The sequence below is a fragment of the Lacerta agilis genome, chromosome 11 (assembly GCF_009819535.1).
Source record: "Lacerta agilis isolate rLacAgi1 chromosome 11, rLacAgi1.pri, whole genome shotgun sequence".
In the NCBI taxonomy this organism is placed as follows: domain Eukaryota; kingdom Metazoa; phylum Chordata; class Lepidosauria; order Squamata; family Lacertidae; genus Lacerta; species Lacerta agilis.
The window spans coordinates 30,916,377-30,930,281 of NC_046322.1; the positions used below are offsets into that span (position 1 = coordinate 30,916,377).

A 13,905-nucleotide genomic window follows, 5' to 3' on the forward strand; every position below is an offset into this window, starting at 1 on the left:
TGCTTCTTTCTATGTTATTGGCTGACTTGCACGCTTGAGAACTTTTTTTTAGGCACATAGGATCAGCAGCGGATATTGCCTTCCCCCCACACACTCTCCCAAGATGTTACAGAAGACTCTGAAGCCCCCCCTTCAGATTGCACGGAGAGCCTGGCACGTTCAGAGCAATGCAAGAGCCCCTGTTCACAGGTGTGTCAACTTGAACAAAATATTGTGGGGGCCCATGTAAGCCCTGCCCCACATAATCGATCACACACACCATTTGAATGGGAATGCCCAGCAACTTTGTGGGGGCCCGACCCCCTCAAATATTTTACTGTGGGGGCTGAAGCCCACACGAATCCTTGGCGTTGGTTCCTATGCCTGTTCCTATGCTGCTTCTAGCACAGTCAGATGACCACTGAATTGTGCTTGTGCTGGCTTTGTGTCACTCCAGCCAGCTGCCTAGTCTTACTGTATGGTTGACCTGGCGTTATAGCTGAAGCAAGCGATATCACTGTGTCCTTATCCCTAGTTGCAGTGACTGCAGTCTTCAAGCACTTTTTGACTCCTCAGCAGAAACTTTTCCATTCTTTACAAGGAAGCCAGGGTGATTTGCAATGCCTTTCTGAGAGATCACAGGACTTTGTGAGAGCAGGAGTTCATTTGCACTCGTGTATTAGTCAGACCCATTATTATTATTATTATTGTGACAAATGAAGCAGCAGAAGCTCTTAATTAGTTTCAGACAGACAGACAGACAGACAGACAGACAAATAGATATGCCTTTTGTTGTATGCCACAGTTTTGAACCAATTCCTTCTGAGTAGTGCATGTGAAGGCAGTAAATGTCTCTGAAAATAATTTAAAGGCACATGACACCACCATACTTCAGAAGCTGGCCATGTAAGCCTTCTGAGTGGGAAACTGACTGAACAATACTCTAGAGTTCTTTGGATGGAAAGCAGAACACAGCAACCAAAAGCAATACAGTAAATCCTGTGGGATTTACTCCAAATATTGGAAGAAGAAGAAGAAGAAGAAGAAGAAGAAGAGTTTGGATTTGATACCCCGCTTTTCACTACCCGAAGGAGTCTCAAAGCAGCTAACATTCTCCTTTCCCTTCCTCCCCCACAACAAACACTCTGTGAGGTGAGTGGGGCTGAGAGACTTCAGAGAAGTGTGACTAGCCCAAGGTCACCCAGCAGCTGCGTGTGGAGGAGTGGAGACACGAACCCGGTTCCCCAGATTACAAGTCTACCACTCTTAACCACTACACCACACAGCCCAAAGGAGTGAGTCTCACAGCAGTATTAAGAAACCAAATATCAGCTCAGTAAATAGTTTCAGACTCATACTTTTCTGGACTTTCCATATTAGCTGCATAATGTACAGACCCCACCCTTAAATCTGCACACACAATGTTTTGCAGGAAAGAGTTAATGCAAGTTATTTCCTCCACAGTATTGATGCTTGCTTCCAAGCAACTCTTGTGTTGTAAAAATATAATAAGGGAAGCAAAACTTCTGATTCATCATACCACAGCTTCTGTGGCAACCACAAGAGCTGGATGAATGAAATTGTCTTGAGTTTTTCTTTTTTTAAAAAAATAACTTTTCATTGATAGAGACAACCAGGAATTACAGGATACCTGTTTAAAAACACAGTGGCTGTGACCTCATTGTGTGGCTGCTGACTGGTTGTCTATGGCCACACAGCCACCACAACTTAGAGCAGCTTCTGAGCTGAAGGTGTAGGAAGGGCCAATGTGTTATGGGCTTCACTGATGGTTAGAGGCAGGGCTTTTTTTCAGCAGGAACTCAGTTCTGGCACCTCTCTGGTGAGCACCATTGCCATTCTACAAGAACGAGGGAGGCGCCTCTTTTTTCTAGAAAAATAACACTGTTTAGAGGTACTCAACACATTGTTCCTGTGATTACAGCGTGCTTCAGAATGTCTTACCTAAATGCATGTTACTCTCTGGAGAAATAGTTTGCAAGCCACCAAAATTGGCTACAATTGCTGCCTTCTGTACTTTTCAAAGGTAGGCTTGCTTAGAGTTTATTGAACTTTCAAGGCACATTCCATCTCTGTGGTTCAGTGTTAAATTTTAATTTTGCAATAGTTGTAAGATGCAGATGTTTTCCAGAACATTAATGGAATATTAGGGTTAAGAGGGTTAGTATACACCTCTTAATCGCATACACTCTTTGAACTTTTGTAGTATATGCTACTGAACAAAAACAATTGGGTAGTTTGGTGCTGTCTTCAGGTACGTGAGGGGGGACCTTGAGCAAGTTGCTTTCAATGGACCCCCATTCCTAAGTGGGCCTGCCATCTTGGTGCCACCACTGCTGCCCAATTCTTTCCCTTTTTGGGGGGACCCTTCATCCCTTGCTCTTGTCAATGCTCACTTCCTTCAAGAGCGATGGATAGAGAGGCAATGACATCCAGGTATGTATCTTAGTAGTTGATTCCTTGCAGAGCACTGGCAAATGCCCAACAATGCCCGTTCCTGATGCCAGAATGGTAAGGTATACTATTTTCCGAATCCCCATCTCTGTTCCAAGAAGTCAACTTAAAATGTGCAGCAAAAAAAAACACAGTAGTAGTGGCAATAATGTGTAATACTGTAGCCTCTGTAACCATTGCAGATGCCAACTCTTTCCACATATCTAACTGTGCAGAAACTCTTGTTTTCTCTGCATCCAGTGCACTCCCACGACTGCTTTAGGAAGTGGTATACACAGCCCATTTGCAATTTGATGCATTTCTCCCCAAGACCAGCTTCAATCCAAATTGAGAAAAAGAATGATCCAGCTGTGTTTTAAGTCATCGTTCTGTATATTCTGACAACACTATTACAGAACCTAATAATGTCATTCACAGTATCACATGCTTCTTCTCCCACTCTTCTTCCATATGCCAGTATCTCCTAGGAATGTTCTTTTCTGCATTCTACATAGGACAAACGCCATGCAAAAGGCACGGTGCAAAAGGATAAATGGGCACAAATCTGACATCAGGAATGGTAGTACAGTGGTACCTCGACTTACAAATTACTCGACATACGAATTTTTCGACTTGTGAATGAAAAAAGTGCCCACACGCCTACGAATTTTTCAACATCCAAAGGACATCTGTTGGTGGTTTTAGATGGGGTTTACTCGACTTACGAATTTTTCTGAATTTTTCGTTTCCAATGCATTCCTATGGGGAAATCGCTTTTTTCGACTTACAATTTTTTTTACCTACGAATGTGCATTCAGAACGGATTAAATTCGTAAGTCAAGGTACCACTGTATTCAAAAGTGGGGTTGGTGGGCATTTCTGCTTTCCAGGACACTCTGTAAATGACCTTCAAAAACAAAGAATCTAACCAAAACAAAGGCATTTTAGCACATTATATGTGTTAATTGGCTTACCAATGCCAGGATACCTGTGCCATCAAAAGCTATTTTAAGTATGTAATTATCACTGCACTTTTCTGCATGTCATTTCCCTCTGACCTGACTTTTTACGATCCTTCCCCCTACCATGGTATATAATTCAGGCATGTCCAACAGGTAGATTGTGATCTGCTGGTAGACCACAGGGTGTTCCTGGTAGATCTCTGGCCCCTCAGTGATCCCCCCAAAAAAAGCTCAACAACTTTGGTCCACCCAGCGACAATGGGTAGACCACTACCAGTTTTTTATTATACTGTGAGTAGATCACAGCCTATTGGGAGTTGGACGTCCCTGGTATACTGCATATATATTTACCCGTGACTCAGGATAACACTTTGTGCATCTGATAAAGTAGACTGTACTCCATGACAGCTTTTTCCATAATAAATCGGTTAGTCTCTAAGGTGCCACAAGGCTCCAGCTTTCTTGGTTTTGATGTGAAAGGCTTAACACGGCTGCTCCTCTGGAAATCATAAAGTGTAAAAATTGTCTTATCGTGAAGTACAGGAATTAAGCAGAAAAAGGGATCAGGAGTACATTTAACGGCAAGCAGAAAATCTAGCAGCAGCGATAGAAAACAATATCAGTCTTAACTCTCTCTTTTTAGAATAATTAAGTGCAGGCCTACACATGGAAGCACTAACCAATCCTTTACTATGTGGCCTCAGTGGGAATCCCGATAATAGAGCCAGACAGTCATTCTAGGGCCAGTTCTTACGTTGCATGAGCAACGTATCTAATGCTCCCCCCATAGCTGCTTACCACTCCACCCTGGTCCTATTAAAAGAGAGATTGTGTGGGAGGGGATAATGACATGGTGACTTGCTACAGCAGTCTCGCCCCACCCCCTGGAAGGGGCCAGATTGACATGGGATAGAACCACTTTGTCAGCTCCTCCCACATGACTTCAGGGTTCTAAATTTACTGGGGTGATATAGGTAGCAAACTGCAGGGAAGTAACAATCATGCTGCTCCCCCTAAGGTAAAAATCCCAGACCTTAAGGCACATCCAAGAAACCTGAAAGTGCAGAATCAAATGATGTAAAACAGAAGTCTTTGACCTTTGCTGTAAACAACGTTCCCCAGGCCAAGAAATAAAAAAAGTGTGAGCCTCTCCAAGTGCAATTAAGGGGAAACAAACAATCCAACCACAAGGCCAAATGAATCAGTGGGGCAAGGTGGGGGTGGGGGAAGCATGAATATCCATGGGGAAGGGGGTGGCACACTGAGAAAAGGAGCACCCACTGCCACCTTTAACAGAAGGCATCAGCTCTGTGGGGAAGCTGTAAAAGCCCCCCCCCCCGTGTTAAGGACTGGAGATTGCTAAACCTCAGAGGGAAACACCCCTGGCTAGAAAAGCTGTTAATGTTGGACTGTCCACAGTTCTGGCAGAGAAAGGGATGAAGTTAACAATTACAAATGTATTTTTCTTTAAAACTCCCTTCAAGCGAGAAAGGGTTTAGGATGTTACTCTTTTACTGGCACAAGAAGATTACAAAGGAGGCTTGGGAGATGGTTTTTCATTGGCCAGTTGCTTGTTTTTTAGGATTATAAATTTGTGTCCTGCAGAAAAGGACATCTCTTGCCTATCCATATTTATTGTGTGTAAGTAGAAGCATTTTCACAATGCTAAGAGATTCCCACATTACAAGAATGCAGTACACTTAACTCTTTCAAGTGTATTATTTCTACTTATTACTGCTGCTGCTGCTACCACTATTACTATTGATATTCACACATTTATCTTCCCCCAGTAAAGTTGTGCCTGCATCTGTGGAGGCCTTGGTTCACACATGCCGTGGTTCTTTGTTTGAATGTATCCCCTGGAACAGTTGGGGTGCATTGTGTGGAGCCCTTTTGTATTGGGTGAACCAGTTTTCAGTCTTGTTCCACAAACAAATATTTCTAGGAAGAAAATGGAAAAGCTCCCCTTCTGGTGAATGTGTGAATGTTTGGGGGAAACAAGCATCTTAAGTCAGGGTGGGGAACCTCCAGATGCTTTTGGACTCCAGGTCTTCTCAGCTGCACCCATCATGGCCAATGATGAGGCAAGATGCCTTTTGTAGTTCAAAAACATCTGGAGGGGCACAGGTTTCCCACGCCTGGAAATCTTGAGATGGGGCTGGAAGGGGGCAGTCTTGCTCCCTCTCCGCATGTACAATGTATAATAATTGAACAGACCTTAGTTTCCCAGGCTAAAGCATGGTTCAGCTACGGAATCCCCTAAATCAGCCTTTGCAAACTTGATGCCCTCTATAGTTGTTTCAGACTACAACTCCCATGAGCTGTGGCCAACACAAAGATGCTCATCTCCCCTTTAAACTTCATGTACTCTTTGCTAGGAAAGCTCGTGTCAGTATAACACACATGCCTGCCACCACGACGATGGCTTTTAGAGAGGGCTGCCATATATCCAGATTTTCACAGACATTGCCGTGATTTTAAAGGTGGAAGTGACATCTGGGGGGAATTTCTGGGAGGTGGTGGTTTGTCCTAGAATCAATCTTCAGCCAAAAAATCATGCTTATTTGGCATTGAAAGGTTCAACAACTTTCAGGTTTTCCTTAAAAAAAACCAAAACAACTTTTGGGGTGTCCTGGTTTTTACTTTTTGAAATATGTGGCAACCCTACTTTTAGAACAAAGCCTGGGAAACCTCAGTTTAAAGCCCTGCCAGTCCAAACTCAGAGTGACCGGAGCCAAATTACTGTCTTTATAAGGTGGGCAGATTGCATCAAGTCACATCGCAGGTGCATGAGGATTGTAAAGTGCTGTGGATATGTTTGTGATATGTCTGAAGAATACACTTTGTCCTTATCACAGGCTTTCCTTCAGCTTTCAGATATATTTGGCAACCCAGGAAACAGCATTTTAATTAGAATTCCTAGAAAGGATAATGTCCCCTTTCTGGGGACCTTCTGCCAGTCAGTGCGGACCATACTGAGCTACATGGACCACCTCCTAGGACAGTGGTTGGTTGGGAGTTATAATTTAACAGGGGCAATGGTTTTTCAAGAGGAGCATCCCTATACAGTACAGTACACTTTGTAACCCATCCTCCCATGGGAGGGGTTCACACAACACCCCAAACCCCACACCCCACAACAGGGGGCGTTTCACTGGTTAGAGCGGGGGTCAGCAACCTTTTTCAGCCGTGGGCTGGTCCACCGTCCCTCAGACCTTGGGGGGGGGATATTTTGAAAAAAATAATAATGAATTGATTCCTATGCCCCACAAATAAGCCAGAGATGCATTTTAAATAAAGGGACACATTCTACTCATGTAAAAACACGCTGATTCCCAGACCATCCGGGGGCTGGATTGAGAAGGTGATTGGGCCGCATCCGGCCCATGGGCCTTAGGTTGCCTACCCCTGGGTTACAGAGCCAGTGCTGTGCAGTAGTTAAAGGGTTGGACTAGGGCCTGGGAGAGACCAGGGTTCAAATCCCCTCTCGGCCATGAAGCTCAGGGGGTGACCCTGGGCCTGCCCCAGGACTGTTGTCGGGTTTAATTGAGGCAAAGAACCATGTACAACCCCTTGAGCTCCTTGGAGGAAAGATGGGCTATAATGCAATAAAATAAAAATTAGTTAATCAGAACGCTCTATGGTACATATTAGGGGGGGGGTCTCCATCCTTGTCCCACTGAAACCAGTTGCTCTCCCAGTTTGGGTGACGGAAGAAGGGAAGGTCCCCTGCCCCAGCTGCCCGGCCGCCTCTCCGGCATCCCCGGCGAGGGGCTGAAGGAGGCCGCGCTCTGCCGAGCCTCTTGGGACTTGGTGAGTCCAGCAGGAGGCTGTGGGAGGGGGCAGAGGCGAGGCGGGCGCAGGGAAGCCGCCGCTCTGCTCCTCCTGCCCCCCTTCGGCTCGGGGCTCGTCTGCCTTGGCGAACCTCGCCTTGCGCTGGAGGGAAGAGCCCTCCTCTCGGAGAGGCAGGGCAGGGCCCCTCCTCTGGAGCGCTGACGGTACCATGATATAATAATGATGGGTGGCGGAGCCCGCATTTGAACTTGCAGGCAAAGCGGGCTGGGTGCTTCTGGGTGCCTGCAGCTCCCCAAGCCGGACTTCCACAGCCGGGGATCAGGTGTTCACCACCGGGGGGGTCACGAGGAGAAAAGCTCCCGAGCCTGGACCAGCGACTAAGAAGCCCAGGGCTTGCATGCGGGCAATTCTGGATTAACAAGCACGCTGTGGTTTTTATTTTTATTTTTTGGTGCTCCTTTCCAATCGTTCTTTTTTTCTTGATTTTTTCCCCCAGTCTCTGCAATAAACTGCTTTAAAAGGTAACTATACCCTCCCCTCTAATTTTCTGCATTTGTCGGGTGGGGAAGGTTCCCACCATCTAGGATTCCGCTGCTGTGGCTACTCCAGTTTACCTGTGAAACAAAGAGTTTAGGGAAAGAGAAAAGGGGGCGAGGCGGAAGGAGTGGATTGTTACTTAAAGAAAAAGAAAATCTACGGATCTGGGGTGCAAAGCAAAAGGGTTCTTTTTTGGTGGGAACCACAAGTTCTGGGGAGGGGGGGTGGGAAAGAGAGAGAGAACAAAGAAAAGTGAAAAGAATGGAGGAAGTGTGTGTGGCCGGAGTAATTGAATGGCAGGCAAGGTAGAGTTGGGAGTTTGGCGGCTCTCAAACGGTTAATGGCAGGGGGAGAGAGAGAGAGAGAAAGAAAGAAGGAGAGAGAAGTCTTTGTAGGGGCTTGAATGCACAAAGCGGCGCTGGAGGAAGGAGGTGGTAGAAAGCCGGGTGGGTTTCATTATTATTACGATGATTATTGCACTGATCAGGTTCGGCTGAATGGGCTTGAACAGCCCGCGAGGATGGTGGTGGCGAGGATGAGAGACCGCTTCCCAGCCACGATGAGGTAGCTTGAGGGATTCCTGGGAAGCAGCCTTCCTCCTCCTCCTCCTCCTCCTCCTCAGGTTGGGGTGAGGGTCTCGGGAGATCTCCCGTGAAAAGGGGGTGACAGAGAACAGAAACCCTCCAACCCCACTGGTAGGCGACCAGGAGGAGGAAAGACCTCAGGGGTCTCCCCCTCGTCCCCTCCCCTTGGCACCCCGAGCCGGCTTCAACTGGTCTTGGGGAACATTTCCACGTTTCTTTCCCACCGTCCGTCTCCTGCTCACCCACCGACCCCTTTCTGTGTTTTAAAGTGTGCGGGGAGAGAAATGGGGACGTTGAACTGGCGGGGGAAGCCCCTCCGTCGAAGCAGGAAAGCGTCGGGGAAGTGACCGGAATTCCCTTTGCATCGGCATTTGGTTCAGAAAGAAACGTGAACGCTCAAGGAAGGCTTCGGCGAGGCATCTGTCTGTCAGTCTGTCTATCAGTTTCCTACCCAGATTTCCGAAAGGAGTTGCTGGAAAGGAGTTCAAGAGGCTAGAACGCTTTGAGGAAGTGGGAGGGAGGGGGAGATTAAGGGAGGGGAGCCAACCCCCAAACTTTAATCTTGACCCACTGCTCCAGATTGCAAAACGCATCATCCCGAGGGGGAGGCAACTCCATCCAGAACTGAGTTAAGACTTGGCAGGTCAGAAAGAGCGAATGTGCAACATGGAAAAAACTGAGGGTGGGTGTGGTGGTGGTGCGGGGGGGGGGGAGGGGATGGAAAGAGTAAGAGTTTTGTTTTCGTGCACTGAAACGTTGTGTCGGAGGATGGAGCGTTGTTTTGTCTGCTTCGGGCCGGTTGCTTATGTTTCAGGCGTGCTGGAGGAGGAGGAGGCGGGCGGGGTGGAGAGAAATCTTTCCCCAGCCGGATTTGCTTTTGGTGTGCGCCTGTGTCTCTGTGCAAAGGGAGTTTGCGTCCGGGGGAGAAGCTCCTCCGAGGTTTCTTCTGTGCAAAAGAAGCGATGTGCAACTTCCCAAGGGCACCGCCAGCCCCTCTGGCGGGCTCTAAAATGTCACTGGGGGTGGGGCGGCGGCGGGTCAGGATTTTCTCTACAGTACTGCAGGAAAAGTCTATGTCATCGCCATCGGTTCGGCAAGGAACTGCTTCTTCCCCCAGCCCAGCTGCTTTCTTTTAGACAGACTCCCCACCCCTCCCAGTCCGGGTGTGGGGGAGAGAGACTTTTTTTGGCAGATTTTTTAAAAAAGTTGGCTGGAGGGGAGGGGAAGCCCATCCAAAGACGCCCCCGCGCATCCTCCTCCTTCCATGGTCCGGGACGCAATCCCCTCTTCCCCATTTTACAGGAAATCCTGCTTGAGCAAATGAATGGGCCGCTTTGCAAAGAGGGTTCCGCCGCTTGCAGCTTCCTGGTCCAGTCCTTTTCGGGTTCCGATGGACCACGCTTTAAAAAGCCCAGGACGTAGAAAGGGCAGGTTTGAAAGCGCGGAGCGCTCACCTCATCCACCCCGAAGTAGGAAATCTAGGAATCGGACACTTTTTTGGTAGACCCTCGGCTCCCCCTGCTGGGGAAACTGCGAAGAAAGGCTGGAGGCGGGGAAGGGAAAGCTCATTCACACAAGCTGGCTGTATTCTTGGGCAAGCTTCTCTCACTAGGGAGAACACGATACTTGCACGCATTGTACTAGCCTGCCTTGGGGGTTCTTAATTCCATAAGAGATCACCAATTAATGCCAGCTAGCCGTCTTCCCGATCATTTAGCAAGTTTTTTACGTTTCCCTTCCATGCGCAACTTTTCTGGAACTTGGAACGGAATGTTATTACCATAGGGATACCGTACGTACCACAAACTTTGTGGGGAATAAATTTTGCTATCGTAACGAAAAGATAACTTATCAGTTCATTCAAGCTCCGTTTGAACCGGCTTAATTTGAGCCAGGGATCTCAGATTTTATTTATTTATTTAATGCCGGAGCGAAAGTCTGGAGCACATGAAAAGTAATAATACAGAGGCGTGGACTCTCGGACTAGTTTGATGACTGCATCAAGCGATGCCTTTGCATGTGTGAATGAATGAGCCTTTGCAGATCACAAAGAGAATATTCACACACCCGGGCACGTCATAGCATTTTGAAGATAACTCTTATTTTCAGCGGAGCCAGTTCACAAATTGGATTTTAAAAAGCCACATGCACGTGGGAACTGACTTCTTGAGCATAGTCAGGGTGTGTGTGTGTTTGGAGGCGGGGGTGCTGTGAGGTGGGGGGGGGCGCGTTCTTTCCTGCTGCACACATCTGGAAGTAGGGATCGGGCTTTCAAGTAAGGAGGCAAGTCTTTCCGGCAGACTTTTATTTACTTTTTCATGCAGCCAAGCTGCGGTATCTGTATCTCTCCAGATGTTTCGGGACTCCAGCTCCCACCAGCATGACCAATGGGCAGGAATGATGACGGGCCACCCACCGGCTCCGAGTCCCTGGCATAGAGCATCGTCAGGGTACAAGACCCCGAGTTGCTTAGTCTTATGTCCGCGAGGAGCATACCGCTGGAAAAAGGAACCCCAGCTGCCCCCCAACCCTTTCGTTCATTTTGCCTCTGACCACCTTTGCTATCACACGCGGACTCCCTCGATTCGAATCTTTGTTTCCTTCCCACTTAATGGCCCGAGTCCTTAAACTCCCTCCGATCTTTCTGTCTTTCTTTTTCTTTCAAAAATGGAAACGAAACCAACACGTGATCCCTGTTGGGATCTTTTGGATCGGAGGCTTTCAGCTGCCTCGGAGTGATGGATAATAAGACGCGCTCCAAGACAGGCAGCGAAACCCACGTTTCCTTGGCGAGAGAAAGAAAAGTCTTGTTCCGCTTTTCTTCCGGAGCGGGCGGGAGGGCGCGAAAGGGCGAAGAGATCCATCCCCACAGACTCTCTGCACAAATGCAGTTTCCAATGAAGATGGGCCCCGCCTCTGAGAACGGGGGCAGAAGGGACTGTGTCACATTTCGGATTTGATTCCCAATGGAGAGGGAGCCAGCCTCTTCTCAGGAATCTGGCAAAAGGCTGAGCAGTCCCCGCCAGCTGTTGTTAAAAATAAAATAAAATAAATCCCAGCTCCCAGGGGCTTCGGGATCCATAATGCGCCCCTTTCCCGCTCCCCATAGCAGAGCAGGACTCGGGGGGGGGGTGCGTCCTGGGCGTCGCCTCCTGCCTCCTCCCGCCTTGCCTGGGAGCGGGAGCCTGGGAGGTCTTGTTCTCCCAGAGCCACGTGGACTGAGGAGGTTCTGCTGGGAGGCAGTCTTGCTACTCCTTTGTCCCTGCCTGTCTCGTGTGAAGTTAGGAGCTGCTGCGGAGCAGTTTGCCCGGCGCCTTTTGTCTAACGGGGACAAGAGCCAGGAGAGAGAGAGATGGAGGGAGGGAGGGAAGGAGAGCGAGAGAAGGGCTGAAAGTCAGAGAGGTGACCCGGGAGTTGGCGTCCCGAGACGCTCACGGAATACTAAGGTCGTCTGCAACAGTGGCTGCGGAAGGCGGGGTGCATCCCGCGGGTTGCTTTATTAGCGACATGGCCAGGCTGAATGGGGGTGGCAGGGGAGGACATGGGCAATCGCAAAGAGGCCACCGTGGGGCGAGGTGCCGTTGCGAGCAATTGCCAGGATTACCGTAGCTGGTTTGTTCCCCCACCCCAAGAGTGCTGTGGGAGACTTTCCTGGTTTGCTATGACATCAGCTTCAGAAGACAGCCAATGAAACGGCTTGCTTCACATGCATAAAGCAGACAAAGAATGTCTTAGGTGGGAGCAGGAGGAGAGGCTTGCTGAATCAGACCAAGCAAAGGGTCTGTCTCCTTCAGCATCCTGTTTCCCACAGGGGCTGCCCAAATGCTTTGGGGAAGCAGGCCATAAAAGCAACAGCCCTCTTTCGTTGTTTCAATCCCCCACCATCTGGAACTCAGAGGTATAGTGCCCCTGAATCTGGAGGCTCCATCTAGTCACCCTGATTCATAGTCAGAGACGAACATTTATGTTGTTGATTTGTCTTAGTCCACTTTTAAAACTGGATTGTAGTGGGGATTGGGAATGGTCAATGAAATAGGTTGTTGCCTTCAGAATAGCAGGGCCATGTGAAAAAATGTTTAAATATATCCCAGCACAATTTCAAGTATCATCACAGCACAGTTAATGCTTTCTCTCTCTCTCTTTGGTGTAGAAAACCAACATAGCTAGTCTTTTGAGCCTGTTCTACAAAAAGTGGTTAGGATCAATGTTTTGCACAGCACAGGGATATGGTAACACCCCACCCCAGTAATTCACTTGTTATTGCTGTGTACATTGAGCTGCCTGGGGCACATGAGGAATGAGGATACTATAGAAAATATCAAGGCAGCACAACCAATATATTTTGTGTCATCTTCCTTAAGAGGCCAGCTTGCCTTTAAAAACAATCACCATTAGGTCATCTACTGGTTATGTACAGGGCAGATTTGAATCATAAATTGCCTTTTATGTACCACTGCCCTGAAATGACCAATTATACCTTTACATCTTACTGACATACTGCCAGCTCAAAGGCATGTTGTCACCCTAGGAAAACCACATCCTCTCAGCTGACATTCCCCAGTTGTCCACATGTAGATGCTCAGGCCCTGCAAGCAGTCACACAGAGACCCATTGCAACACTCCCAAGGACTCATCCTTGCTACTGGTATCCCTGGAGTTGCTCTCCACAGCTGATGTTGCTTCCACCCCCCCTGCACCAAGCTCTGGAGCCTAGTTTTTCTTGTGACTCTGTCTGGAGCCTTCAGGATTCCTTGATAGACTCTGCTTCCCCCACTGTCAATGGGTTTTATGCCTCCCCCTTGGAATTTCAAGGGTAGCCAAAGTATGTTGTGATGGCCTAGACACCCAACAGCTGGATGATGTCAAATTTGATGAAACTCATTACCTGTTTGGAAGGGAAGGGGCACAAGACCTCCTGTTTCCAAAGCGGGGGGGGGGGAGTTGAAAGGGAGCCATATTCAGCCACACCACAATATTCCAAAGCAATGCATCAGTTCTATCAAACCCGACAGCATGTTCCCCACAGAGCACAAAGGACGTGTCCATGTGTGACCCTGTCCTGCTGGAATTTGGATGGGAAATTATGGGCTCAGAATGACCCTGCACTGACGGGTTTTCTAAATGCACGGAGATTCTCTTTCTACTTTGCTCCCCCTCGCAGTTCTCCATGCAGACCCTGACTTTGTACATAAATATGATTTAGTCATTAGTACTTATTTATCATCATGCGTTAAGTCCTAGTCTGCAAACATCACAGGAGGCCAATAAACACCTTGAAATAGGCAAGAGTGCAAAGGCAAATAGGACCAGGGGTCAAGATGGATGCACTGACCCAGGTAATCTTCTCAGTAATCCTTGCTGAGAGAGATGCCAGGCTGGGAACTCAAGGGGGACCTGCCATTTGTCTGGGTGGACTGAGCCTCAGTGATGGATAGGCAGCAATGATGTAACCACTTGGGTAGATATTCAAATGAGGAGTCCTGCAGTGATGGAATGATCAGACAGTGCCTTTGTGTGGAGATGGGAGCAGTCCTCTTTCGTAGACTCCCTCCAGTTCCGATGTTGTCGCATCCCATGGCAGCCTATCAATGGCCATG

General features: G+C 48.2%; 1 protein-coding gene across 5 annotated transcripts in view; it reads left to right on the forward strand.

Moving 5' to 3' along the window:
* The first annotated feature begins 7,260 nt into the window (after nt 1-7,260).
* VCAN (versican) overlaps nt 7,261-13,905 on the forward strand; it is a 121,331-nt gene continuing 114,686 nt past the window's right edge. For 2 of the 5 annotated variants that reach the window (XM_033164150.1, XM_033164152.1), the window contains exon 1: nt 7,262-7,708. The gene's annotated coding sequence lies outside the window, so the exon portion shown is untranslated. Of the gene's footprint in view, nt 7,709-8,871; nt 8,952-13,905 lie in introns of those variants that run through there. The other 3 variants (XM_033164153.1, XM_033164155.1, XM_033164151.1) reach the window with 3 other exon arrangements.